We start from the raw sequence: 27,255 nt of genomic DNA, 5'->3' as shown, positions 1-27,255 counted from the left end.
TTCTGTCTAGATGCGACGCATACTAAACTAGAGAATTCCATCTAAGTGTGGCATTTGCTAACAATCACATTTCTGTCTAGATTTGGCGCAGACTAAACTTGAGAAATTCCATCCAAGTGTGGCACATGCTAACAATCACATTTCTGTCTAGATTTGGCGCAGACTAAACTTGAGAAATTCCATCCAAGTGTGGCATTTGCTAACAATCACATTTCTGTCTAGATTTGGCGCAGACTAAACTTGAGAAATTCCATCCAAGTGTGGCATATGCTAACAATCACATTTCTGTCTAGATTTGGCGCGGGCTAAGCTTGAGAATTCCATCTAAGTGTGGCATGTGTTAACAATCACATATCTGTCTAGATGTGACGCAGACTAAACTAGAGAATTCCATCTAAGTGTGGCATATGCTAACAATCACATTTCTGTCTAGATTTGGCGCAGACTAAACTTGAGAATTCCATCTAAGTGTGGCATATGCTAACAGTCACATTTCTGTCTAGATTTGGCGCAGACTAAACTTGAGAAATTCCATCCAAGTGTGGCATTTGCTAACAATCACATTTCTGTCTAGATTTGGCGCAGACTAAACTTGAGAAATTCCATCCAAGTGTGGCACATGCTAACAATCACATTTCTGTCTAGATGCGACGCATACTAAACTAGAGAATTCCATCTAAGTGTGGCATATGCTAACAATCACATTTCTGTCTAGATTTGGCGCAGACTAAACTAGAGAATTCCATCTAAGTGTGGCATATGCTAACAGTCACATTGCTGTCTAGATTTGGCGCAGACTAAACTTGAGAAATTCCATCCAAGTGTGGCATATGCTAACAATCACATTTCTGTCTAGATGCGACGCAGACTAAACTAGAGAATTCCATCTAAGTGTGGCATATGCTAACAATCACATTTCTGTCTAGATTCGGCGCAGACTAAACTTGAGAATTCCATCTAAGTGTGGCATATGCTAACAGTCACATTTCTGTCTAGATTTGGCGCAGACTAAACTTGAGAAATTCCATCCAAGTGTGGCATTTGCTAACAATCACATTTCTGTCTAGATTTGGCGCAGACTAAACTTGAGAAATTCCATCCAAGTGTGGCATATGCTAACAATCACATTTCTGTCTAGATGCGACGCATACTAAACTAGAGAATTCCATCTAAGTGTGGCATATGCTAACAATCACATTTCTGTCTAGATTTGGCGCAGACTAAACTAGAGAATTCCATCTAAGTGTGGCATATGCTAACAGTCACATTGCTGTCTAGATTTGGCGCAGACTAAACTTGAGAAATTCCATCCAAGTGTGGCATATGCTAACAATCACATTTCTGTCTAGATGCGACGCAGACTAAACTAGAGAATTCCATCTAAGTGTGGCATATGCTAACAATCACATTTCTGTCTAGATGTGACGCAGACTAAACTAGAGAATTCCATCTAAGTGTGGCATATGCTAACAATCAGATTTCTGTCTAGATTTGGCGCATACTAAACTTGAGAATTCCATCTAAGTGTGGCATATGCTAACAGTCACATTTCTGTCTAGATTTGGCGCAGACTAAACTTGAGAAATTCCATCCAAGTCTGGCATATGCTAACCATCAGATTTCTGTCTAGATGCAACGCATACTAAACTAGAGAATTCCATCTAAGTGTGGCATATGTTAACAATCACATATCTGTCTAGATGTGACGCAGACTAAACTAGAGAATTCCATCTAAGTGTGGCATATGCTAACAATCACATTTCTGTCTAGATTTGGCGCAGACTAAACTTGAGAATTCCATCTAAGTGTGGCATATGCTAACAGTCACATTTCTGTCTAGATTTGGCGCAGACTAAACTTGAGAAATTCCATCCAAGTGTGGCATATGCTAACAATCACATTTCTGTCTAGATGCGACGCATACTAAACTAGAGAATTCCATCTAAGTGTGGCATATGCTAACAATCACATTTCTGTCTAGATTTGGCGCATACTAAGCTTGAGAATTCCATCTAAGTGTGGCATATGCTAACAATCACATATCTGTCTAGATGTGACGCAGACTAAACTAGAGAATTCCATCTAAGTGTGGCATATGCTAACAATCACATTTCTGTCTAGATGCGACGCATACTAAACTAGAGAATTCCATCTAAGTGTGGCATATGCTAACAATCAGATTTCTGTCTAGATTTGGCGCATACTAAACTTGAGAATTCCATCTAAGTGTGGCATATGCTAACAGTCACATTGCTGTCTAGATTTGGCGCAGACTAAACTTGAGAATTCCATCTAAGTGTGGCATATGTTAACAATCAAATTTCTGTCTAGATTTGGCGCAGACTAAACTTGAGAAATTCCATCTAAGTGTGGCATATGCTAACAATCACATTTCTGTCTATATGTGACACATACTAAACTAGAGAATTCCATCTAAGTGTGGCATATGCTAACAATCACATTTCTGTCTAGATTTGGCGCAGACTAAACTAGAGAATTCCATCTAAGTGTGGCATATGCTAACAATCACATTTCTGTCTAGATTTGGCGCATACTAAACTAGAGAATTCCATCTAAGTGTGGCATATGCTAACAATGACATTTCTGTCTAGATTTGGTGCATACTAAGCTTGAGAATTCCATCTAAGTGTGGCATATGTTAACAATCACATTTCTGTCTAGATTTGGCGCAGACTAAACTAGAGAATTCCATCTAAGTGTGGCATATGCTAACAATCACATTTCTGTCTAGATTTGGCGCCGACTAAACTTGAGAATTCCATCTAAGTGTGGCATATGCTAACAGTCACATTGCTGTCTAGATTTGGCGCAGACTAAACTTGAGAATTCCATCTAAGTGTGGCATATGTTAACAATCAAATTTCTGTCTAGATTTGGCGCAGACTAAACTTGAGAAATTCCATCTAAGTGTGGCATATGCTAACAATCACATTTCTGTCTAGATGCGACGCATACTAAACTAGAGAATTCCTTCTAAGTGTGGCATATGCTAACAATCACATTTCTGTCTAGATTTGGCGCATACTAAGCTTGAGAATTCCATCTAAGTGTGGCATATGCTAACAATCACATTTCTGTCTAGATTTGGCGCAGACTAAACTAGAGAATTCCATCTAAGTGTGGCATATGCTAACAATCACATTTCTGTCTAGATTTGGCGCATACTAAGCTTGAGAATTCCATCCAAGTGTGGCATATGCTAACAATCACATTTCTGTCTAGATGCGACGCAGACTAAACTAGAGAATTCCATCTAAGTGTGGCATATGCTAACAATCACATTTCTGTCTAGATTTGGCGCCGACTAAACTTGAGAATTCCATCTAAGTGTGGCATATGCTAACAATCACATTTCTGTCTAGATGCGACGCATACTAAACTTGAGAATTCCATCCAAGTGTGGCATATGCTAACAATCACATTTCTGTCTAGATGCGACGCACACTAAACTTGAGAATTCCATCCAAGTGTGGCATATGTTAACAATCACATTTCTGTCTAGATTTGGCGCAGACTAAACTTGAGAAATTCCATCCAAGTGTGGCATATGCTAACAATCACATTTCTGTCTAGATTTAGCGCATACTAAACTTGAGAATTCCATCTAAGTGTGGCATATGCTAACAATCACATTTCTGTCTAGATTTGGCGCATACAAAACTTGAGAATTCCATCTAAGTGTGGCATATGCTAACAGTCACATTTCTGTCTAGATTTGGCGCATACTAAACTTGAGAAATTCCATCCAAGTGTGGCATATGCTAACAATCACATTTCTGTCTAGATGCGACGCATACTAAACTTGAGAATTCCATCTAAGTGTGGCATATGCTAACAATCACATTTCTGTCTAGATGCGATGCATACTAAACTTGAGAATTCCATCCAAGTGTGGCATATGCTAACAATCACATTTCTGTCTAGATGCGACGCACACTAAACTTGAGAATTCCATCCAAGTGTGGCATATGTTAACAATCACATTTCTGTCTAGATTTGGCGCAGACTAAACATGAGAAATTCCATCCAAGTGTGGCATATGCTAACCATCATATTTCTATCTAGATGCAGCGCGGGCTAAGCGTGAGAATTCCATCTAAGTGTGGCATATGCTAACAATCACATTTCTGTCTATATGTGACACATACTAAACTAGAGAATTCCATCTAAGTGTGGCATATGCTAACAATCACATTTCTGTCTAGATTTGGCGCAGACTAAACTAGAGAATTCCATCTAAGTGTGGCATATGCTAACAATCACATTTCTGTCTAGATTTGGCGCATACTAAACTAGAGAATTCCATCTAAGTGTGGCATATGCTAACAATGACATTTCTGTCTAGATTTGGTGCATACTAAGCTTGAGAATTCCATCTAAGTGTGGCATATGTTAACAATCACATTTCTGTCTAGATTTGGCGCAGACTAAACTAGAGAATTCCATCTAAGTGTGGCATATGCTAACAATCACATTTCTGTCTAGATTTGGCGCCGACTAAACTTGAGAATTCCATCTAAGTGTGGCATATGCTAACAGTCACATTGCTGTCTAGATTTGGCGCAGACTAAACTTGAGAATTCCATCTAAGTGTGGCATATGTTAACAATCAAATTTCTGTCTAGATTTGGCGCAGACTAAACTTGAGAAATTCCATCTAAGTGTGGCATATGCTAACAATCACATTTCTGTCTAGATGCGACGCATACTAAACTAGAGAATTCCTTCTAAGTGTGGCATATGCTAACAATCACATTTCTGTCTAGATTTGGCGCATACTAAGCTTGAGAATTCCATCTAAGTGTGGCATATGCTAACAATCACATTTCTGTCTAGATTTGGCGCAGACTAAACTAGAGAATTCCATCTAAGTGTGGCATATGCTAACAATCACATTTCTGTCTAGATTTGGCGCATACTAAGCTTGAGAATTCCATCCAAGTGTGGCATATGCTAACAATCACATTTCTGTCTAGATGCGACGCAGACTAAACTAGAGAATTCCATCTAAGTGTGGCATATGCTAACAATCACATTTCTGTCTAGATTTGGCGCCGACTAAACTTGAGAATTCCATCTAAGTGTGGCATATGCTAACAATCACATTTCTGTCTAGATGCGACGCATACTAAACTTGAGAATTCCATCCAAGTGTGGCATATGCTAACAATCACATTTCTGTCTAGATGCGACGCACACTAAACTTGAGAATTCCATCCAAGTGTGGCATATGTTAACAATCACATTTCTGTCTAGATTTGGCGCAGACTAAACTTGAGAAATTCCATCCAAGTGTGGCATATGCTAACAATCACATTTCTGTCTAGATGCGACGCATACTAAACTAGAGAATTCCTTCTAAGTGTGGCATATGCTAACAATCACATTTCTGTCTAGATTTGGCGCATACTAAGCTTGAGAATTCCATCTAAGTGTGGCATATGCTAACAGTCACATTTCTGTCTAGATTTAGCGCATACTAAACTTGAGAATTCCATCTAAGTGTGGCATATGCTAACAATCACATTTCTGTCTAGATTTGGCGCATACAAAACTTGAGAATTCCATCTAAGTGTGGCATATGCTAACAGTCACATTTCTGTCTAGATTTGGCGCATACTAAACTTGAGAAATTCCATCCAAGTGTGGCATATGCTAACAATCACATTTCTGTCTAGATGCGACGCATACTAAACTTGAGAATTCCATCTAAGTGTGGCATATGCTAACAATCACATTTCTGTCTAGATGCGATGCATACTAAACTTGAGAATTCCATCCAAGTGTGGCATATGCTAACAATCACATTTCTGTCTAGATGCGACGCACACTAAACTTGAGAATTCCATCCAAGTGTGGCATATGTTAACAATCACATTTCTGTCTAGATTTGGCGCAGACTAAACATGAGAAATTCCATCCAAGTGTGGCATATGCTAACCATCATATTTCTATCTAGATGCAGCGCGGGCTAAGCGTGAGAATTCCATCTAAGTGTGGCATATGCTAACAATCACATATCTGTCTAGATGTGACGCAGACTAAACTAGAGAATTCCATCTAAGTGTGGCATATGCTAACAACCAGATTTCTGTCTAGATTTGGCGCATACTAAACTAGAGAATTCCATCTAAGTGTGGCATATGCTAACAACCAGATTTCTGTCTAGATTTGGCGCATACTAAACTTGAGAATTCCATCTAAGTGTGGCATATGCTAACAGTCACATTTCTGTCTAGATTTGGCGGTTCCTAAACTTGAGAAATTCCATCCAAGTGTGGCATATGCTAACAATCACATTTCTGTCTAGATGCGACGCATACTAAACTTGAGAATTCCATCTAAGTGTGGCATATGCTAACAATCACATTTCTGTCTAGATGCGACGCATACTAAACTTGAGAATTCCATCCAAGTGTGGCATATGCTAACAATCACATTTCTGTCTAGATGCGACGCACACTAAACTTGAGAATTCCATCCAAGTGTGGCATATGCTAACAATCACATTTCTGTCTAGATGCGACGCATACTAAACTTGAGAATTCCATCTAAGTGTGGCATATGCTAACAGTCACATTGCTGTCTAGATTTGGCGCATACTAAACTTGAGAAATTCCATCCAAGTGTGGCATATGCTAACAATCACATTTCTGTCTAGATGCGACGCATACTAAACTTGAGAATTCCATCTAAGTGTGGCATATGCTAACAATCACATTTCTGTCTAGATGCGACGCATACTAAACTAGAGAATTCCATCTAAGTGTGGCATATGTTAACAATCAGATTTCTGTCTAGATTTGGCGCATACTAAACTTGAGAATTCCATCTAAGTGTGGCATATGCTAACAGTCACATTTCTGTCCAGATTTGGCACAGGCTAAACTTGAGAAATTCCATCCAAGTGTGGCATATGCTAACAATCACATTTCTGTCTAGATGCGACGCATACTAAACTTGAGAATTCCATCTAAGTGTGGCATATGCTAACAATCACATTTCTGTCTAGATGCGACGCATACTAAACTAGAGAATTCCATCTAAGTGTGGCATATGTTAACAATCAGATTTCTGTCTAGATGCGACGCATACTAAACTTGAGAATTCCATCTAAGTGTGGCATATGCTAACAATCACATTTCTGTCTAGATGCGACGCATACTAAACTTGAGAATTCCATCTAAGTGTGGCATATGCTAACAATCACATTTCTGTCTAGATGCGACGCATACTAAACTTGAGAATTCCATCTAAGTGTGGCATATGCTAACAGTCACATTTCTGTCTAGATTTGGCGCAGACTAAACTTGAGAAATTCCATCCAAGTGTGGCATATGCTAACCATCACATTTCTGTCTAGATGCGACGCATACTAAACTTGAGAATTCCATCTAAGTGTGGCATATGCTAACAATCACATTTCTGTCTAGATGCGATGCATACTAAACTTGAGAATTCCATCCAAGTGTGGCATATGCTAACAATCACATTTCTGTCTAGATGCGACGCACACTAAACTTGAGAATTCCATCCAAGTGTGGCATATGTTAACAATCACATTTCTGTCTAGATTTGGCGCAGACTAAACATGAGAAATTCCATCCAAGTGTGGCATATGCTAACCATCATATTTCTATCTAGATGCAGCGCGGGCTAAGCGTGAGAATTCCATCTAAGTGTGGCATATGCTAACAATCACATATCTGTCTAGATGTGACGCAGACTAAACTAGAGAATTCCATCTAAGTGTGGCATATGCTAACAACCAGATTTCTGTCTAGATTTGGCGCATACTAAACTAGAGAATTCCATCTAAGTGTGGCATATGCTAACAACCAGATTTCTGTCTAGATTTGGCGCATACTAAACTTGAGAATTCCATCTAAGTGTGGCATATGCTAACAGTCACATTTCTGTCTAGATTTGGCGGTTCCTAAACTTGAGAAATTCCATCCAAGTGTGGCATATGCTAACAATCACATTTCTGTCTAGATGCGACGCATACTAAACTTGAGAATTCCATCTAAGTGTGGCATATGCTAACAATCACATTTCTGTCTAGATGCGACGCATACTAAACTTGAGAATTCCATCCAAGTGTGGCATATGCTAACAATCACATTTCTGTCTAGATGCGACGCACACTAAACTTGAGAATTCCATCCAAGTGTGGCATATGCTAACAATCACATTTCTGTCTAGATGCGACGCATACTAAACTTGAGAATTCCATCTAAGTGTGGCATATGCTAACAGTCACATTGCTGTCTAGATTTGGCGCATACTAAACTTGAGAAATTCCATCCAAGTGTGGCATATGCTAACAATCACATTTCTGTCTAGATGCGACGCATACTAAACTTGAGAATTCCATCTAAGTGTGGCATATGCTAACAATCACATTTCTGTCTAGATGCGACGCATACTAAACTAGAGAATTCCATCTAAGTGTGGCATATGTTAACAATCAGATTTCTGTCTAGATTTGGCGCATACTAAACTTGAGAATTCCATCTAAGTGTGGCATATGCTAACAGTCACATTTCTGTCTAGATTTGGCACAGGCTAAAGTTGAGAAATTCCATCCAAGTGTGGCATATGCTAACAATCACATTTCTGTCTAGATGCGACGCATACTAAACTTGAGAATTCCATCTAAGTGTGGCATATGCTAACAATCACATTTCTGTCTAGATGCGACGCATACTAAACTAGAGAATTCCATCTAAGTGTGGCATATGTTAACAATCAGATTTCTGTCTAGATGCGACGCATACTAAACTTGAGAATTCCATCTAAGTGTGGCATATGCTAACAATCACATTTCTGTCTAGATGCGACGCATACTAAACTTGAGAATTCCATCTAAGTGTGGCATATGCTAACAATCACATTTCTGTCTAGATGCGACGCATACTAAACTTGAGAATTCCATCTAAGTGTGGCATATGCTAACAGTCACATTTCTGTCTAGATTTGGCGCAGACTAAACTTGAGAAATTCCATCCAAGTGTGGCATATGCTAACCATCAGATTTCTGTCTAGATGCAACGCATACTAAACTAGAGAATTCCATCTAAGTGTGGCATATGCTAACAATCACATATCTGTCTATATGTGACGCAGACTAAACTAGAGATTTCCATCTAAGTGTGGCATATGCTAACAATCACATTTCTGTCTAGATTTGGCGCAGACTAAACTTGAGAAATTCCATCCAAGTGTGGCATATGCTAACAATCACATTTCTGTCTAGATGCGACGCATACTAAACTAGAGAATTCCTTCTAAGTGTGGCATATGCTAACTATCACATTTCTGTCTAGATTTGGCGCATACTAAGCTTGAGAATTCCATCTAAGTGTGGCATATGCTAACAATCACATTTCTGTCTAGATTTGGCGCAGACTAAACTTGAGAAATTCCATCTAAGTGTGGCATATGCTAACAATCACATTTCTGTCTAGATGCGACGCATACTAAACTAGAGAATTCCATCTAAGTGTGGCATATGCTAACAATCACATTTCTGTCTAGATTTGGCGCATACTAAGCTTGAGAATTCCATCTAAGTGTGGCATATGCTAACAGTCACATTTCTGTCTAGATTTGGAGCATACTAAACTTGAGAATTCCATCTAAGTGTGGCATATGCTAACAATCACATTTCTGTCTAGATTTGGCGCATACTAAACTTGAGAATTCCATCTAAGTGTGGCATATGCTAACAATCACATTTCTGTCTAGATTTGGCGCATACTAAACTTGAGAAATTCCATCCAAGTGTGGCATATGCTAACAATCACATTTCTGTCTAGATGCGACGCATACTAAACTTGAGAATTCCATCTAAGTGTGGCATATGCCAACAATCACATTTCTGTCTAGATGCGACGCATACTGTTAGGAAAGATTTCGTTATTATAGGGAATTTTCCTTCCATGTGGCAACCCCTAAACTTTTTGCTATTGTTTTTAACCTTGTTCTTGACTTTGCCAGAGAAGTACAGCCTTCTGCCGCACTTCTCTGGGCTTTCGCTCCTTTCTTACGGGGAAACTGACATGCCCTTAAGACAGTCAGTACCGGGGAACGTGGTTTCCCGTAGTTTCTTTTATCGTGTCGCAGCTTTAGTGCAACACGACACAAGAGGGCACTGTAAGCTAAGTTACAGCTCTCTTGGGTCTCTAGCCTTCTACAGGCCCTAGATACCCTTTTAGGATGGTATTTGATCGGTGCAAGTCATTCAGGGACTCGAATGGTGGCAGCGATCGTTTTGTTTATTTTGAGCTCCTTTTGGCGTTCTGAGCACGTTTTTCGCACTGAACCCAAAATGGTGGCCTGGCTCCCAAAATGGCCAGACCACGAGGCTCCTTTGTCTTGTCCACTGACCGTCTTGCTCCCTTCACCTTCCCCAGGTCGGGCGACCCGGGGCCTTCCTTATTTGGGCATGTACTTTCCCGCAAAACGTGGTTGCTTTCGCGGGCTTCTACATGTCGTTTGTGTGCCTCCAGGGTGTGGGCTGGGATGTCTGGTCCCAATACACATCCTGGGTGCCAGAGAGTCTAGGGTGGTGTGAATGCCTGGGACCACCGTGGTCCGTGATTGGTCCACGTATGGTATGTGTGTTGATGTGCGGATCTCCCATTGGCTCCCCTCCGTTTTGGCGCGAAGGGAACCGTGGATAAGAGGGAGCTGGAAACACCACTGCCATGTCGATCTCCTGAGTTCTCACGAACGAAGGAATACAGGAGCCAAGTATCCTGCAACTACGAGGCTGGACCGAGGAATCGCTGGTGACCCGCTGAAGGAATCCTCCTTTGCACTGCTGTCGTCCGGAGAGCCCCTGTCCTCCTTTGATCGAACCAGAAGGCCTGTACTGGTGCTTCGACCTTTGGAATAGCAGGAACAGCTATTCCCGGCATCTTCAACCATCTCCTGCCAAGTAAGCCTTCGGAAGCGTCTCTGGGCCATCCAGTTGACTGACCAGCTTACCAAGGAGTTTGGCTCTGCAACCGCCGCCAGGTTGTGTTGTATTGCGAGTCCTTGACCCTCTCCCACGCTTCGTACGCTTGGCGTTCCCAGGTCTGAAGGGAGGAGGGTTCATTTGGCTCGAATACACACGGCCGCTCCGTTGTCCTGTGCGGCAACAAAACTGTGCCGGTTTCGTCGATTGGGACGTCTTTTTGCTCTAAACGACTACAAAGCGTCTCCTGCTCTTCTGAACCTGCCAGCTGCTGAAACTATCGTGGAGAAGCCTGGGTCTGCTTGCTTCGGGGACCGGTGAGTAGTATATCTAGGATCTGGTCGCCCTCCTGCAGTATCCCATTGCTTTTCCCTGCTGTGTAAAAACAGCACCCTTTTGCCGCGCTCGCGCTCTGCTTCTGCCCGCTGTGGAGGCTGCGCTTGAGTTGCGGAACCCTTTCTTCTTCTGCTGTGCACTAACGTGAACCGCCTGACTTCCTCCGAAGAGCTTCCCCTTGTGTCCGTCGGCACCGGCGTGGCAGGTACTTTGAGCACAAGGCTCCACTCTTCGCAGGGCTCGGACTTCCATCTAGTTAGGTGCCTATGAAGGCGAACTGAGTCGAAAGCATTATCGCACTGCCTGTTTTCCTTCCCTGGCAGGTGGACTACATATTTTGTGCTTTAAACGCTTGCGACTGTGTATTTGTATATATATTGTGTTGATATGGTATGTGTTGGTTTAATATTGTGATATTGTGATTTTCTCGCTACGGTCATTATTTTAAAGGCCTTAAAATAAATGTGTATCTATTTTTGATATAACAACTGTTTGGAGTAGTTTGTCAGCGCTCTTGCTTTGTGTGCTCATTGCGGGCTTTCAGTCACCCTCACCCCTCTTGAGACCTAGTCTTGACCGCCGCGATCGCTACCTTGATTGGTCTGGCTTGTCCAGAGGTTACCCTGTTCCAAGTAATTAGGTTGGCCTTCTGAACTTCTGCGCCACCAGGACAGAGTTCAGAAATCCGTCTTAACAAATTGGTGTACAGCGGTGGGATACGACTGAAGGTATCCAGTGTTGCGCTCGAACTAAGGCATTTCAGGTTATTCCAAACAGTACACGTAGTGAATTGTTGTAATATAACTTTAAAAAGGCCATAGTCCTATCAAACAGTATGGAAACAAGTACGTTGTTAACTTTAAATGCTTCCAAATCAGAAACGCTGAAAAAGATGTGTGCGGAGAGAGGTGTTTCCTCTCAAGGCACGAAATTGGAAATGATCCAAAGAATCGTGGCGTGGCAAGAAGCGCAGCTTGACGCTATTACTTCTGGGGACAGTGCGGAAGGTGGTGGGGCTGCTCCCACTGGTAGAACCGACGGTTCTGCCGCCGCACTGTTCCACCGCGACCACGAGGACAGGGAGGACGAGCTGTCTAATGTTTCCTCTGCCAGTGCTGATGGGGAGGCTATGCTTGAATTCAAGAAGCAAGAGCTGCGGTTTAGGCAGCAGGAGCTTGAATTCAGCATAGCCAAACTAAAAATCGAACAGGCAGAAAAACAAAAAGACAGGGATCACCAGTTGGAACTGGCCAAGCTTCAGGTTGCAAATGGATCCAAGGGTCCTGGACATGGGTCTGGGGCCTCCTCTCATCCACGGTTTCCAAAAGATCTGCTCAGTGTGTATGAAGAGAGGAATGACATTATGGACTGGCTGAATGCGTTTGAGTATGCCTGCGAGGTCCAGGAAGTTGACAATGCTGATAAGATTGCGTGGTTGCTCAGTAGACTGCCCCATTCTGGCTGTAGTGCCATTATGGAAATGTCGAAGGCTGAGCGGGCTGATTTCGCAATGTTAAAGCAGACTCTCATTTTAAAGTTTGGGAAGACTCCGGCCCAATATTTAAAGCGTTTTCGAGAGTATAAGAAAAAGGAAGGTGGTACTTGGGTATCTTATGTCGCTGAATCTTTGAAAAACTTAACTGGCTGGGTTGAAGGTTATAAGGTTTCTACCTTCGAAGGCATGATAAATCTTGTCATGCTGGAACACATTTTTGCTTCTTCTTCCCCGGAGCTTAAGCAGCATTTGGCCGATTCGAAGGAGATAGATCCTAAGAAGCTGGCCATTGCAGCAGACTTATGGGTGTCACATCGAGTGTCCCATAAGGACAAAACTCATCCTGGTAAGCAGGAGGAGGGGAAAAAGTCCAAAGATATGGAGGGTGGGGAATCTGCTAAATCTTCTTCCCAAAAGGGCCACAAAAAGAAAAACAAGGGTAAGACACAAGAGAACTCACAGGGTAGTGGAGGTGCGCCTCTGAAACAGAACTCTGGTTACAATAAGCCTCCCTACGTAAACAGACCCTCTGGGGCTTGTTTTTCTTGTGGAGCAACTGACCATGTGAAGGGGGATCCCCGTTGTAAGGTTAGACCTTTGGGGGTCCACTCCGCTAATCTGGCCTTCTCCTCCTACGAGGAAGAAGAGATTACAGGAGCCTCCTTCTCCTCGGACTCATTTCCCAGCGGAATAGAGGCCGAGGTAGTTTTAGTGTCCCTGGGTTCCTGGGAGCCTAAAGTCGCAGAGGCGTATGCTAGGATTCCGGATAATACCAAGCACTACTTTAAAGACAGTGTGCTGATCAATGGAGTGGATACTCCAGCTCTTAGGGATAGTGGGTGCAGTCGAACTGTAGTGGATTCTACCTTGGTAGACTCAGAGGAAGTTGCCAGAGCTACTCTGATGCCCACTAAGTTGGCTGACGGCCCCCTCCGTATGTTTCCCGTGATCCCTGTTAATCTAACTTTAAATGGTACAGCAGTCAGGATTCCAGTGAGCATTCAGAGAAACGTCCCGGGAAAGGTCTTATTAGGTAATGATCTCAGAGCTTTAGGGCTCGTAGGAGACACTGCCGAACGACCCTACACACGGTCTCAAGCACGGGCAGCATTGGCCAAGTCCAATACGCCGCCCCAGCCGAAGGGGAAACCCAAGGCGAAAGGAGTCTACAAGTCAAAACGAGGGAAAGAGAATATTCCCCCGAGCTCGCCTACCACTGCGGTGGAGGAAGTTGGTCAATCGCCCGGGCCTGACGAGGAGGTGGCGATGCCTGAAGTATTCGACCCCAACGATCATCCTGAACTAAAAGACTTGTTAGTTGAAGGAGGTCCTGATAGGGACGAATTCAGTAAAGGCCAACGTGAGTGCCCATCTCTGGAAGGCCTAAGGAGACAGGCCTGCTCCCAGCTTGAGGGTGAGCCTCCTGGGAAGCATAGGATTTATTGGGAAGGTGGACTCCTGTATAGTGAGCCCACAGAGTCTACAGAAGGAGACCATAGGAGGTTGGTGGTTCCCCTTGCTGTTAGGCCCTTCCTCCTGCAGTTGGCGCATGAAGTTCCCCTTGCTGGTCACCTTGGTATTAAGAGGACCAAGCAAAGGTTATCCATGCACTTCTACTGGCCCAAGATGGGGGTGCAAGTAGAAAGTCACTGCAGGAGTTGTGCCTCCTGCCAGTTGTCTGGTAAAGTTGGCGCGACAATCCAAGCTCCGTTGGTACCGCTCCCAGTTGTGGGGGTACCATTTGAAAGGGTAGGGATCGACATCGTTGGTCCCCTTGACCCGCAAACATCCTCGGGCAATAGGTTTATCCTGGTGCTGGTCGACCATGCAACCAGGTACCCTGAGGCCATCCCATTGAAAACTGTAACTGCCAAGTCAGTTGCAAAAGCTTTACTCGGCATATTTACTAGGGTTGGCTTCCCTAAAGAAGTTGTGTCAGATCGTGGCAGCAACTTTATGTCGAAGTATATGCAGGCTATGTGGAAAGAATGTGGGGTCACCTACAAGTTCTCTTCTGCATATCACCCCCAGACCAATGGTCTGGTGGAACGTTTCAACAGAACGTTAAAGAGCATGATTGGGGCTCTGGAGGAGCCTCAGAGAAGAAAATGGGATCTTCTTTTACCATGCCTACTGTTTGCCTACCGAGAGGTACCACAGGAGGGTGTTGGCTTCAGCCCCTTCGAACTTCTGTTCGGTCATCCCGTACGGGGACCCTTAGCCATCGTCAAAGAGGGATGGGAGATGCCCACTCCCCCTGTTACTACCAATGTAGTTGACTATGTGCTAGGGCTCAGAAAACGGATGGTACTTCTGATGGGCTTGGCTAGTGATAAATTGAAGGCAGGGCAAGCGCTGGTGAAACATTGGTACGACCAGAAAGCTTCCCTCATCAACTTTACACCTGGTCAGCAAGTCCTGATCATGAATCCAATAAGGCCTCGCGCTTTACAGGACAAATGGTCAGGCCCTTACACAGTGGTGGAGCCCCTGGGTGAGGTAAACTATTTAGTGGACCTTGGAAGGCCTGGACAGGCTCCAAAAGTGTTCCACGTGAATAGGCTGAAGGCTTTCGTCCCAAGAGTCGAAATCGCAGCACTGCTACTGGCATCAGACGTTGAGGAAGAGGAGTCTGAACCTCTCCCCGACCTGTTCCAAAGCGGTCCTTCAGACAGCTCCGTTGAGGGTGTCCGAGTGGCCCCTCACCTGACTTCTGATCAGCAGGCTGAGGTGAAAAGTTTTCTTAGGCAGTTTTCCCCCCTGTTTTCACAGTCCCCTGGTTTGACACCTTGGTGCAAACATAACATTGACACAGGAGACAGTGTACCTACCAAAAGTAGGGGATACAGGATGTCAGATAAGGTACGGTCTTATATTAAGACCGAGGTCAACAAGATGTTAGATCTTGGGGTGATTGAACCCTCTAGTAGTCCTTGGTCCAGTCCTGTGGTTCTGGTTCCAAAGGCAGGCACTTCTGAATTGAGGTTCTGCGTGGATTACAGGGCTCTGAATGCTGTCACCAAGACAGATGCCCACCCCTTGCCTCGAACAGATGAGCTGGTGGATACTTTGGGTGCCTCCAAGTACCTCAGCACGTTTGACCTTACTGCTGGCTATTGGCAAATAGCTTTAGCAGAACATGCCAGGGAGAAGACAGCATTTTCGACGCCAGACGGCCTTTACCAATTCCGGGTAATGCCGTTCGGGTTGAAGAATGCACCTGCCACTTTCCAGAGGCTTGTGAATCATGTGTTGAATGGGTTGGACGAATTCTGTCTTGCATATCTGGACGATATAGCAGTTTTCAGTGCCACCTGGGAAGACCATGTGAAACACCTCAGGATTGTGCTCCAGGCTCTTCAGAAAGCCCACTTGACCATAAAGGCTAGTAAGTGCCAGATTGGACAAGGCTCAGTGGTTTACCTTGGACATGAAGTAGGTGGAGGGAGGATACAGCCTCTACCCAGTAAAGTACAAGCAGTACAAGACTGGCCTACCCCCACTACGCAAACCCAAGTGAGAGCCTTCTTAGGACTCACGGGGTATTATCGCAATTTTGTGGCAGACTATGGCACCATAGCTGCTCCTCTGACTGCCCTCACAACTCCGAAGAAACCCAAGAAGGTAACTTGGACCGACGAGTGTGAGAAGGCCTTCAATGGCTTAAAAGACTCCTTGTGCCAGGCCCCTGTGCTCAGGGCCCCTGATTATCAAAGACCTTTTATCGTGCAGACGGATGCCTCTGACACTGGGATAGGAGCTGTACTATCACAAGTAGATGAGAAGGGTAAGGAACACCCTATCGGTTTTATTAGTCGCCAGCTTAAGGACAGAGAGCTCAGGTGGTCCACGGTAGAGAAAGAATGTTTCTCTGTTGTGTGGGCCCTAAGGAAGCTGAGGCCCTACCTCTATGGGACCCACTTCACTGTGCAGACTGACCATAAGCCGTTAAAGTGGCTAATGAACATGAAGGGGGAGAATCCAAAGTTGCTTAGGTGGTCCATAAGTCTTCAAGGCTTCGACTTCACTATTGAGCATAGGCCAGGTGTCCAACATAGCAATGCTGATGGGTTGTCCAGAATGTTTAACCGACCTGAACAAGAGACTCATCCAGGGGTGGATTAGTTCCCCCTGTCCATAGTCTGGGAGGGGCGAGTGTTAGGAAAGATTTCGTTATTGTAGGGAATTTTCCTTCCATGTGGCAACCCCTAAACTTTTTGCTATTGTTTTTAACCTTGTTCTTGACTTTGCCAGAGAAGTACAGCCTTCTGCCGCACTTCTCTGGGCTTTCGCTCCTTTCTTACGGGGAAACTGACATGCCCTTAAGACAGTCAGTACCGGGGAACGTGGTTTCCCGTAGTTTCTTTTATCGTGTCGCAGCTTTAGTGCAACACGACACAAGAGGGCACTGTAAGCTAAGTTACAGCTCTCTTGGGTCTCTAGCCTTCTACAGGCCCTAGATACCCTTTTAGGATGGTATTTGATCGGTGCAAGTCATTCAGGGACTCGAATGGTGGCAGCGATCGTTTTGTTTATTTTGAGCTCCTTTTGGCGTTCTGAGCACGTTTTTCGCACTGAACCCAAAATGGTGGCCTGGCTCCCAAAATGGCCAGACCACGAGGCTCCTTTGTCTTGTCCACTGACCGTCTTGCTCCCTTCACCTTCCCCAGGTCGGGCGACCCGGGGCCTTCCTTATTTGGGCATGTACTTTCCCGCAAAACGTGGTTGCTTTCGCGGGCTTCTACATGTCGTTTGTGTGCCTCCAGGGTGTGGGCTGGGATGTCTGGTCCCAATACACATCCTGGGTGCCAGAGAGTCTAGGGTGGTGTGAATGCCTGGGACCACCGTGGTCCGTGATTGGTCCACGTATGGTATGTGTGTTGATGTGCGGATCTCCCATTGGCTCCCCTCCGTTTTGGCGCGAAGGGAACCGTGGATAAGAGGGAGCTGGAAACACCACTGCCATGTCGATCTCCTGAGTTCTCACGAACGAAGGAATACAGGAGCCAAGTATCCTGCAACTACGAGGCTGGACCGAGGAATCGCTGGTGACCCGCTGAAGGAATCCTCCTTTGCACTGCTGTCGTCCGGAGAGCCCCTGTCCTCCTTTGATCGAACCAGAAGGCCTGTACTGGTGCTTCGACCTTTGGAATAGCAGGAACAGCTATTCCCGGCATCTTCAACCATCTCCTGCCAAGTAAGCCTTCGGAAGCGTCTCTGGGCCATCCAGTTGACTGACCAGCTTACCAAGGAGTTTGGCTCTGCAACCGCCGCCAGGTTGTGTTGTATTGCGAGTCCTTGACCCTCTCCCACGCTTCGTACGCTTGGCGTTCCCAGGTCTGAAGGGAGGAGGGTTCATTTGGCTCGAATACACACGGCCGCTCCGTTGTCCTGTGCGGCAACAAAACTGTGCCGGTTTCGTCGATTGGGACGTCTTTTTGCTCTACACGACTACAAAGCGTCTCCTGCTCTTCTGAACCTGCCAGCTGCTGAAACTATCGTGGAGAAGCCTGGGTCTGCTTGCTTCGGGGACCGGTGAGTAGTATATCTAGGATCTGGTCGCCCTCCTGCAGTATCCCATTGCTTTTCCCTGCTGTGTAAAAACAGCACCCTTTTGCCGCGCTCGCGCTCTGCTTCTGCCCGCTGTGGAGGCTGCGCTTGAGTTGCGGAACCTGTTCTTCTTCTGCTGTGCACTAACGTGAACCGCCTGACTTCCTCCGAAGAGCTTCCCCTTGTGTCCGTCGGCACCGGCGTGGCAGGTACTTTGAGCACAAGGCTCCACTCTTCGCAGGGCTCGGACTTCCATCTAGTTAGGTGCCTATGAAGGCGAACTGAGTCGAAAGCATTATCGCACTGCCTGTTTTCCTTCCCTGGCAGGTGGACTACATATTTTGTGCTTTAAACGCTTGCGACTGTGTATTTGTATATATATTGTGTTGATATGGTATGTGTTGGTTTAATATTGTGATATTGTGATTTTCTCGCTACGGTCATTATTTTAAAGGCCTTAAAATAAATGTGTATCTATTTTTGATATAACAACTGTTTGGAGTAGTTTGTCAGCGCTCTTGCTTTGTGTGCTCATTGCGGGCTTTCAGTCACCCTCACCCCTCTTGAGACCTAGTCTTGACCGCCGCGATCGCTACCTTGATTGGTCTGGCTTGTCCAGAGGTTACCCTGTTCCAAGTAATTAGGTTGGCCTTCTGAACTTCTGCGCCACCAGGACAGAGTTCAGAAATCCGTCTTAACACATACTAAACTTGAGAATTCCATCCAAGTGTGGCATATGCTAACAATCACATTTCTGTCTAGATGTGACGCAGACTAAACTAGAGAATTCCATCTAAGTGTGGCATATGCTAACAACCAGATTTCTGTCTAGATTTGGCGCATACTAAACTAGAGAATTCCATCTAAGTGTGGCATATGCTAACAACTAGATTTCTGTCTAGATTTGGCGCATACTAAACTTGAGAATTCCATCTAAGTGTGGCATATGCTAACAGTCACATTTCTGTCTAGATTTGGCGCAGACTAAACTTGAGAATTCCATCTAAGTGTGGCATATGCTAACAATCACATTTCTGTCTAGATGCGACACATACTAAACTAGAGAATTCCATCTAAGTGTGGCATATGTTAACAATCAGATTTCTGTCTAGATTTGGCGCATACTAAACTTGAGAATTCCATCTAAGTGTGGCATATGCTAACAGTCACATTTCTGTCTAGATTTGGCACAGGCTAAACTTGAGAAATTCCATCCAAGTGTGGCATATGCTAACAATGACATTTCTGTCTAGATGCGACGCATACTAAACTTGAGAATTCCATCTAAGTGTGGCATATGCTAACAATCACATTTCTGTCTAGATGCGACGCATACTAAACTTGAGATTTCCATCTAAGTGTGGCATATGCTAACAGTCACATTTCTGTCTAGATTTGGCGCAGACTAAACTTGAGAAATTCCATCCAAGTCTGGCATATGCTAACCATCAGATTTCTGTCTAGATGCAACGCATACTAAACTAGAGAATTCCATCTAAGTGTGGCATATGCTAACAATCACATTTCTGTCTAGATTTGGCGCAGACTAAACTTGAGAATTCCATCTAAGTGTGGCATATGCTAACAGTCACATTTCTGTCTAGATTTGGCGCAGACTAAACTTGAGAAATTCCATCCAAGTGTGGCATTTGCTAACAATCACATTTCTGACTAGATTTGGCGCAGACTAAACTTGAGAAATTCCATCCAAGTGTGGCATATGCTAACAATCACATTTCTGTCTAGATGCGTCGCATACTAAACTAGAGAATTCCATCTAAGTGTGGCATATGCTAACAATCACATTTCTGTCTAGATTTGGCGCAGACTAAACTAGAGAATTCCATCTAAGTGTGGCATATGCTAACAGTCACATTGCTGTCTAGATTTGGCGCAGACTAAACGTGAGAAATTCCATCCAAGTGTGGCATATGCTAACAATCACATTTCTGTCTAGATGCGACGCAGACTAAACTAGAGAATTCCATCGAAGTGTGGCATATGCTAACAATCACATTTCTGTCTAGATTTGGCGCAGACTAAACTTGAGAATTCCATCTAAGTGTGGCATATGCTAACAGTCACATTTCTGTCTAGATTTGGGGCAGACTAAACTTGAGAAATTCCATCCAAGTGTGGCATTTGCTAACAATCACATTTCTGTCTAGATTTGGCGCAGACTAAACTTGAGAAATTCCCTCCAAGTGTGGCATATGCTAACAATCACATTTCTGTCTAGATGCGACGCATACTAAACTAGAGAATTCCATCTAAGTGTGGCATATGCTAACAATCACATTTCTGTCTAGATTTGGCGCAGACTAAACTAGAGAATTCCATCTAAGTGTGGCATATGCTAACAGTCACATTGCTGTCTAGATTTGGCGCAGACTAAACTTGAGAAATTCCATCCAAGTGTGGCATATGCTAACAATCACATTTCTGTCTAGATGCGACGCAGACTAAACTAGAGAATTCCATCTAAGTGTGGCATATGCTAACAATCACATTTCTGTCTAGATGTGACGCAGACTAAACTTGAGAAATTCCATCCAAGTGTGGCATATGCTAACAATCACATTTCTGTCTAGATGCGACGCATACTAAACTTGAGAATTCCATCTAAGTGTGGCATATGCTAACATTCACATTTCTGTCTAGATTTGGCGCAGACTAAACTTGAGAAATTCCATCCAAGTCTGGCATATGCTAACCATCAGATTTCTGTCTAGATGCAACGCATACTAAACTAGAGAATTCCATCTAAGTGTGGCATATGCTAACAATCACATTTCTGTCTAGATTTGGCGCAGACTAAACCTGAGAATTCCATCTAAGTGTGGCATATGCTAACAATCAGATTTCTGTCTAGATGCGACGCATACTAAACTAGAGAATTCCATCTAAGTGTGGCATATGTTAACAATCAGATTTCTGTCTAGATTTGGCGCATACTAAACTTGAGAATTCCATCTAAGTGTGGCATATGCTAACAGTCACATTTCTGTCTAGATTTGGCACAGGCTAAACTTGAGAAATTCCATCCAAGTGTGGCATATGCTAACAATCACATTTCTGTCTAGATGCGACGCATACTAAACTTGAGAATTCCATCTAAGTGTGGCATATGCTAACAATCACATTTCTGTCTAGATGCGACGCATACTAAACTTGAGATTTCCATCTAAGTGTGGCATATGCTAACAGTCACATTTCTGTCTAGATTTGGCGCAGACTAAACTTGAGAAATTCCATCCAAGTCTGGCATATGCTAACCATCAGATTTCTGTCTAGATGCAACGCATACTAAACTAGAGAATTCCATCTAAGTGTGGCATATGCTAACAATCACATTTCTGTCTAGATTTGGCGCAGACTAAACTTGAGAATTCCATCTAAGTGTGGCATATGCTAACAGTCACATTTCTGTCTAGATATGGCGCAGACTAAACTTGAGAAATTCCATCCAAGTGTGGCATTTGCTAACAATCACATTTCTGTCTAGATTTGGCGCAGACTAAACTTGAGAAATTCCATCCAAGTGTGGCATATGCTAACAATCACATTTCTGTCTAGATGCGTCGCATACTAAACTAGAGAATTCCATCTAAGTGTGGCATATGCTAACAATCAGATTTCTGTCTAGATTTGGCGCAGACTAAACTAGAGAATTCCATCTAAGTGTGGCATATGCTAACAGTCACATTGCTGTCTAGATTTGGCGCAGACTAAACTTGAGAAATTCCATCCAAGTGTGGCATATGCTAACAATCACATTTCTGTCTAGATGCGACGCAGACTAAGCTAGAGAATTCCATCTAAGTGTGGCATATGCTAACAATCACATTTCTGTCTAGATGCGACGCATACTTAACTAGAGAATTCCATCTAAGTGTGGCATATGCTAACAATCACATTTCTGTCTAGATTTGGCGCAGACTAAACTAGAGAATTCCATCTAAGTGTGGCATATGCTAACAGTCACATTGCTGTCTAGATTTGGGGCAGACTAAACTTGAGAAATTCCATCCAAGTGTGGCATATGCTAACAATCACATTTCTGTCTAGATGCGACGCAGACTAAACTAGAGAATTCCATCTAAGTGTGGCATATGCTAACAATCACATTTCTGTCTAGATGTGACGCAGACTAAACTAGAGAATTCCATCTAAGTGTGGCATATGCTAACAATCAGATTTCTGTCTAGATTTGGCGCATACTAAACTTGAGAATTCCATCTAAGTGTGGCATATGCTAACAGTCACATTTCTGTCTAGATTTGGCGCATACTAAACTTGAGAATTCCATCTAAGTGTGGCATATGCTAACAATCACATTTCTGTCTAGATTTGGCGCGGGCTAAGCTTGAGAATTCCATCTAAGTGTGGCATATGTTAACAATCACATATCTGTCTAGATGTGACGCAGACTAAACTAGAGAATTCCATCTAAGTGTGGCATATGCTAACAATCACATTTCTGTCTAGATTTGGCGCAGACTAAACTTGAGAATTCCATCTAAGTGTGGCATATGCTAACAGTCACATTTCTGTCTAGATTTGGCGCAGACTAAACTTGAGAAATTCCATCCAAGTGTGGCATATGCTAACAATCACATTTCTGTCTAGATGCGACGCATACTAAACTAGAGAATTCCATCTAAGTGTGGCATATGCTAACAATCACATTTCTGTCTAGATTTGGCACATACTAAGCTTGAGAATTCCATCTAAGTGTGGCATATGCTAACAATCACATATCTGTCTAGATGTGACGCAGACTAAACTAGAGAATTCCATCTAAGTGTGGCACATGCTAACAATCACATTTCTGTCTAGATGCGACGCATACTAAACTAGAGAATTCCATCTAAGTGTGGCATATGCTAACAATCACATTTCTGTCTAGATGCGACGCATACTAAACTAGAGAATTCCATCTAAGTGTGGCATATGCTAACAATCACATTTCTGTCTAGATGCGACGCATACTAAACTAGAGAATTCCATCTAAGTGTGGCATATGCTAACAATCAGATTTCTGTCTAGATTTGGCGCATACTAAACTTGAGAATTCCATCTAAGTGTGGCATATGCTAACAGTCACATTGCTGTCTAGATTTGGCGCAGACTAAACTTGAGAATTCCATCTAAGTGTGGCATATGTTAACAATCACATTTCTGTCTAGATTTGGCGCAGACTAAACTTGAGAAATTCCATCTAAGTGTGGCATATGCTAACAATCACATTTCTGTCTATATGTGACACATACTAAACTAGAGAATTCCATCTAAGTGTGGCATATGCTAACAATCACATTTCTGTCTAGATTTGGCGCAGACTGAACTAGAGAATTCCATCTAAGTGTGGCATATGCTAACAATCACATTTCTGTCTAGATTTGGCGCATACTAAACTAGAGAATTCCATCTAAGTGTGGCATATGCTAACAATCACATTTCTGTCTAGATTTGGCGCATACTAAACTAGAGAATTCCATCTAAGTGTGGCATATGCTAACAATCACATTTCTGTCTAGATTTGGCGCAGACTAAACTTGAGAAATTCCATCCAAGTGTGGCATATGCTAACAATCACATTTCTGCCTAGATGCGACGCATACTAAACTAGAGAATTCCATCTAAGTGTGGCATATGCTAACAATCACATTTCTGTCTAGATTTGGCGCATACTAAGCTTGAAAATTCCATCTAAGTGTGGCATATGCTAACAATCACATTTCTGTCTAGATTTGGCGCGGACTAAACTAGAGAATTCCATCTAAGTGTGGCATATGCTAACAATCACATTTCTGTCTAGATTTGGCGCATACTAAACTTGAGAATTCCATCTAAGTGTGGCATATGTTAACAATCACATTTCCGTCTAGATTTGGCGCAGACTAAACTTGAGAAATTCCATCTAAGTGTGGCATATGCTAACAATCACATATCTGTCTAGATGTGACACATACTAAACTAGAGAATTCCATCTAAGTGTGGCATATGCTAACAATCACATTTCTGTCTAGATGCGACGCATACTAAACTAGAGAATTCCATCTAAGTGTGGCATATGCTAACAATCACATTTCTGTCTAGATTTGGCGCATACTAAACTTGAGAATTCCGTCTAAGTGTGGCATATGTTAACAATCACATTTCCGTCTAGATTTGGCGCAGACTAAACTTGAGAAATTCCATCTAAGTGTGGCATATGCTAACAATCACATATCTGTCTATATGTGACGCAGACTAAACTAGAGAATTCCATCTAAGTGTGGCATATGCTAACAATCACATTTCTGTCTAGATTTGGCGCAGACTAAACTTGAGAAATTCCATCCAAGTGTGGCATATGCTAACAATCACATTTCTGTCTAGATGCGACGCATACTAAACTAGAGAATTCCTTCTAAGTGTGGCATATGCTAACAATCACATTTCTGTCTAGATTTGGCGCATACTAAGCTTGAGAATTCCATCTAAGTGTGGCATATGCTAACAATCACATTTCTGTCTAGATTTGGCGAAGACTAAACTTGAGAAATTCCATCCAAGTGTGGCATATGCTAACAATCACATTTCTGTCTAGATGCGACGCATACTAAACTAGAGAATTCCATCTAAGTGTGGCATATGCTAACAATCACATTTCTGTCTAGATTTGGCGCAGACTAAACTAGAGAATTCCATCTAAGTGTGGCATATGCTAACAGTCACATTGCTGTCTAGATTTGGCGCAGACTAAACTTGAGAAATTCCATCCAAGTGTGGCATATGCTAACAATCACATTTCTGTCTAGATGCGACGCAGACTAAACTAGAGAATTCCATCTAAGTGTGGCATATGCTAACAATCACATTTCTGTCTAGATGCGACGCATACTAAACTAGAGAATTCCATCTAAGTGTGGCATATGCTAACAATCACATTTCTGTCTAGATTTGGCGCAGACTAAACTAGAGAATTCCATCTAAGTGTGGCATATGCTAACAGTCACATTGCTGTCTAGATTTGGCGCAGACTAAACTTGAGAAATTCCATCCAAGTGTGGCATATGCTAACAATCACATTTCTGTCTAGATGCGACGCAGACTAAACTAGAGAATTCCATCTAAGTGTGGCATATGCTAACAATCACATTTCTGTCTAGATGTGACGCAGACTAAACTAGAGAATTCCATCTAAGTGTGGCATATGCTAACAATCAGATTTCTGTCTAGATTTGGCGCATACTAAACTTGAGAATTCCATCTAAGTGTGGCATATGCTAACAGTCACATTTCTGTCTAGATTTGGCGCATACTAAACTTGAGAATTCCATCTAAGTGTGGCATATGCTAACAATCACATTTCTGTCTAGATTTGGCGCGGGCTAAGCTTGAGAATTCCATCTAAGTGTGGCATATGTTAACAATCACATATCTGTCTAGATGTGACGCAGACTAAACTAGAGAATTCCATCTAAGTGTGGCATATGCTAACAGTCACATTTCTGTCTAGATTTGGCGCAGACTAAACTTGAGAAATTCCATCCAAGTGTGGCATATGCTAACAATCACATTTCTGTCTAGATGCGACGCATACTAAACTAGAGAATTCCATCTAAGTGTGGCATATGCTAACAATCACATTTCTGTCTAGATTTGGCACATACTAAGCTTGAGAATTCCATCTAAGTGTGGCATATGCTAACAATCACATATCTGTCTAGATGTGACGCAGACTAAACTAGAGAATTCCATCTAAGTGTGGCACATGCTAACAATCACATTTCTGTCTAGATGCGACGCATACTAAACTAGAGAATTCCATCTAAGTGTGGCATATGCTAACAATCACATTTCTGTCTAGATGCGACGCATACTAAACTAGAGAATTCCATCTAAGTGTGGCATATGCTAACAATCACATTTCTGTCTAGATGCGACGCATACTAAACTAGAGAATTCCATCTAAGTGTGGCATATGCTAACAATCAGATTTCTGTCTAGATTTGGCGCATACTAAACTTGAGAATTCCATCTAAGTGTGGCATATGCTAACAGTCACATTGCTGTCTAGATTTGGCGCAGACTAAACTTGAGAATTCCATCTAAGTGTGGCATATGTTAACAATCACATTTCTGTCTAGATTTGGCGCAGACTAAACTTGAGAAATTCCATCTAAGTGTGGCATATGCTAACAATCACATTTCTGTCTATATGTGACACATACTAAACTAGAGAATTCCATCTAAGTGTGGCATATGCTAACAATCACATTTCTGTCTAGATTTGGCGCAGACTAAACTAGAGAATTCCATCTAAGTGTGGCATATGCTAACAATCACATTTCTGTCTAGATTTGGCGCATACTAAACTAGAGAATTCCATCTAAGTGTGGCATATGCTAACAATCACATTTCTGTCTAGATTTGGCGCATACTAAACTAGAGAATTCCATCTAAGTGTGGCATATGCTAACAATCACATTTCTGTCTAGATTTGGCGCAGACTAAACTTGAGAAATTCCATCCAAGTGTGGCATATGCTAACAATCACATTTCTGCCTAGATGCGACGCATACTAAACTAGAGAATTCCATCTAAGTGTGGCATATGCTAACAATCACATTTCTGTCTAGATTTGGCGCATACTAAGCTTGAAAATTCCATCTAAGTGTGGCATATGCTAACAATCACATTTCTGTCTAGATTTGGCGCGGACTAAACTAGAGAATTCCATCTAAGTGTGGCATATGCTAACAATCACATTTCTGTCTAGATTTGGCGCATACTAAACTTGAGAATTCCATCTAAGTGTGGCATATGTTAACAATCACATTTCCGTCTAGATTTGGCGCAGACTAAACTTGAGAAATTCCATCTAAGTGTGGCATAT

Source organism: Ambystoma mexicanum, chromosome 2p (assembly GCF_040938575.1).
Source record: "Ambystoma mexicanum isolate Mex_15411 chromosome 2p, UKY_AmexF1_1, whole genome shotgun sequence".
NCBI lineage: Eukaryota > Metazoa > Chordata > Amphibia > Caudata > Ambystomatidae > Ambystoma > Ambystoma mexicanum.
This window is presented reverse-complemented; position numbering follows the sequence as displayed.